This window comes from Leucopleurus acutus (genome assembly GCF_964270905.1).
Source record: "Leucopleurus acutus genome assembly, chromosome: 3".
Classification (NCBI taxonomy): Eukaryota; Metazoa; Chordata; class Mammalia; order Artiodactyla; family Delphinidae; genus Leucopleurus; species Leucopleurus acutus.
Window position 1 is genome coordinate 14,359,784 of NC_139145.1, and position 3,704 is coordinate 14,363,487.

Sequence of the window (3,704 nt, forward strand, 5' to 3'; positions counted from 1 at the left end):
GACAGGAAAAATTAGAGGGGTTGTATGTGGCTATAAAAGAGTAGCCCAAGGGAGTCTTGTGGTGATGGAACAGTTCTGTATCTTGATTGTGACACTTACATGAAGCTACACATGTGATAAAATTGCTATATATCAGGTCCTGGTGCAGGAAGGGGCAGCAGTGCAGCTGTTATCTGTCACTGGGGGTCGACTGTGGCCCGGTGCTATCTCTTACATCCTTCACTGTCCCCTTAAAAAAATATTAAAAAATAAGAAGTAGTGAGTCAAACGAAGAATCATGCCCCTTGAGAACTAGGTAAATTTAAATCTTGGGTAGCCTAATAGACAATGTTCAATCATGACATTGAAAAAACATGCAGTTTTGGTGTGCTGTGTTTTCATTTTTATTTGTCTCTAAGTGTTCTGCAGTTTCCCTTGTGATTTCTTCATCGATCCACTGGTTGTTTAAGATTGTATTGTTTAGTTTCCACAAATTAGCGAATTAAAGTTTTACTTCTGTTATTGACAAAAAATGATGTACATTTTAAAGTAATGCAAATTATATAAGTTTAAATAGTGAGTAGATTCCAGTGTAAATAAAGAATGAGAAAATGAATGTGCTGGGGAAAAAAATTGCTATATAGAGATATGGAGAAATCTGAAAACTCTATGGGTTGTACCAATATCAATTTCCAGTTTTGTTACTGCACTATACTTATACAAGATGGCATCATTGGAGAGAGCAGGTGGAAGGTACATGAGACCTCCCTGTACATTTCTTTGCAACTTTATGTGAATCTATAATTATTTCAAAATATTTTCTTCCTTCCTTCCTTTCTTTCTCTCTTTCTTTGAGCCCAGGTTCCAAATTAACATTCTAAGAAGTTAATGCTCTAATGTGTAGATAGTAAGAGCCCTGCTAATGTCAGGGGCTGTGGTCAGTTCATGATTCCATGTGGTTTTACAGACACATTTTCTAATCCACACTGAGGACCTCACTGTGAAGCAGTGGAAAGGCCTGTTAATAAAATGACTGAGTGGAAGGTCGCGTTATTATTATTAAAACACGAAATACTCAGCTAAGGCCAATCTCTTCAGGCCCATGAGGCCTGAAAGACACACACATTGGTTGAAAAGCAGACAGCTATACAAATTTATAAAAATCACACCACAATCTTTACATTAAGATTTAACATAAGCACCAGGAATAAAGCCACCGAATGCAGCAGTAATCCCAGAGTATTGGTTACCCTCTTCTCTTCGAATCTCCCATCCAAACTCAGAGCCCTCGGGACAGAAATCAGGATACTTTTGTCTTCTAGAATTTGAGCCAACCATTCAAATGAGGTTTTGGAAAATTTAATAACATAAAAATCTAAGTTTAAAAAATGTGATTCAAGGCGTGGCTCCGATCTTGCTAAAAACGCCTTTTGGGAGGTTGAGCCGCTTGCACAATGTTGGGAATGAATGAGCCATCCCAGCTCTATGAAGAGAGCAATGACGTGCAGATGGACCTGATGCCTGGCAAGAGTGACCTTCTACAGATGCAGGTAGGCAGCGGGAGCCGGGAGCCATCCCCGAACCCCCCGCACCGGAGCCCTGCCACAGCTCGACCAGGACGGCCCAATGGAGGAAGAGGCGGCCCAGCCAACGGCGGAGCCCCAGGGGGACAGAGGCCTTGCTACCCGGCCCAGCTCTGGGGAGTAGCCAGGCCAGATCGCCAGCCATGGCTTGGAGAAGGTGGGGGAGGGGGGAGGGGGTACGACGAGAAAGACTAGGAATTTGATGACTGGGAGGACGACTGCGACTATCTGGCAGAGGAGCCGCTGAGTGGCGCAGGCTGCAGTTTCAGCAGCCCTTGGAGGAGACAACGTGCTTCTGAGAACCTCCAGAGTAAGAGAAGCAGCTCTGGATGGCGGGTTTCAAATGCGTTATGAAAACACCTCTTTTGATCAGTTGGCTTTTATGGAAAAGCTTTTTTCACTTATGGTTGGCAATCGTTTGACTGAAGAACTCGGCTGTGATTAGATCATTGATATGATACAGAGTAGTTAAGTGATTTGGGAGAGACCCAGCGTTCCACTGTCTCTCGGGTTCTTTCCAAATAGGTCTGTGCTAATGGAAAACTTGATCTTAAAAATTTTTTTTTCTTATTTAATTAAATTAATTAATTAATTTTTGCAGAGTAGAATAGGGCAGGGACAGCACAGTTATGAAAAAGGAAGATAATTGGTAAAGAAAAAGGCTGTTAGTACTGTTGAATCCTGTTTTCAAGAATGTCCTAAAACACCTATGGCTTTGACTTTGTTATTGATCCAGATTATTTTCCTTGCATTGGGGAAAATATCTTTCATATGTAAGGGATGGTTTTGCAAGAATAAGTCATGACCAAGACAAACTACCAGCACAAGAGCCCACTGTATTAGTTGCATGACAAAGAGTAGCTAATTTGTCCAATTAAAGACACGATCTCTTTGAGTTATTTGGACTGAAAGCATTTTAATTATTTATTTATTTGCCACACCGCAAGGCTTGCAGGATCTTAGTTCTCTGACCAGGGATTGAACCCACACCCTCAGCAGTAATATCACCGAGTCCTAATCCCTGGACTGCCAGGGAATTCCCTTGTCTGAAAGTATATGGAGAAAACTTTGAAGATTCCACTTTGTGATCTATCCAAGCTGTGGCTATCAAAGGCTGAATTTTTAGTGTAAGATAAATTGAGTATTCTTCAGTATCCCTAAAGGATAATCAAGCCCCCAAAGAAATATGTATTGTGTGTGCTATGTCTTAAAATGTGTTTCCAAGATCATCTGAAATTTTGCTTGTACTACTGTATCTTAATCATTTAGATAGCTACTGTGATCTATAATTCAAGAAAATACCTTGCCTTGACTATTTTTAAAAGTAAAATTTAAGACGTCCTTAATAAAGTTTCAAATTTGAGACATTAAAATGTATGTGAAAGTACAAGAAAACAAACTATTTCTAACATCCTTATACTCTAGAGAAAGTGTCTGTTTTACTTGCTCTCTGTTTTTCATTTAACTTTACAGGTAAAAGACTGTTTCAACGTCATAACGTAAGAACTGTTAAGTGAAAATTGTCAAGTAAAAAGAAAGCCCTAACATCTAAAAGAGACTTTATGAACACTCATGTCCGTCAACCCTTAAAGGTTTTAAACCTGCCCAGAAATCCCCCTCAGTATCTGAAGTTTCCTTCTCTAGTTAAGCTTGTTATTGGTTATGCACTGGCATTCGAGGTAATTTTTTTCTTTTTAAAGCACAATTCAAGTGTGTATCTGAAGCAAAATCACGCACTGATGCAGGTAAAAATCAACAGAAAACCAAACTGGAGATTAGTTCACCAAATAGTGATGGTTGTCTCTGAGTTTGGGGCTTGTAGATTAATTTTTTTCTATATACTTTTTTTCTTGGATTTGCTATTTTTTAAGAAGTGGGTTTTTATAATGAGGGGCGGGGGGTGTGTGTGTCTCCGTACAGTGTGCAGTCAAGCGTGTTTTGTCAAGACCCCATACCTCCATACCTCCAGCTGGAACATTTGTTTCAAGGGTGGAAGCATCAGGCAACAGAACTGCATGGATGGAGGCTTCTGAGACCGCCAAGGCGGTCACTAATGAACCACTTCTGAATGTGTCGGTGTTATTTGCCAAAAAATGTTATGGGTTAAACAAAAAAGAATTGGGAGGAAGTAGTGCAGTGTTT

General features: G+C 40.2%; 1 pseudogene across 1 annotated transcript; it reads left to right on the forward strand.

Moving 5' to 3' along the window:
* The first annotated feature begins 1,433 nt into the window (after positions 1-1,433).
* On the forward strand, positions 1,434-2,007 carry LOC309960110 (EP300-interacting inhibitor of differentiation 1-like; annotated as a pseudogene). The gene has a single exon. The product of its transcript is annotated as an EP300-interacting inhibitor of differentiation 1-like (transcript).
* Positions 2,008-3,704: the final 1,697 nt, after the last annotated feature.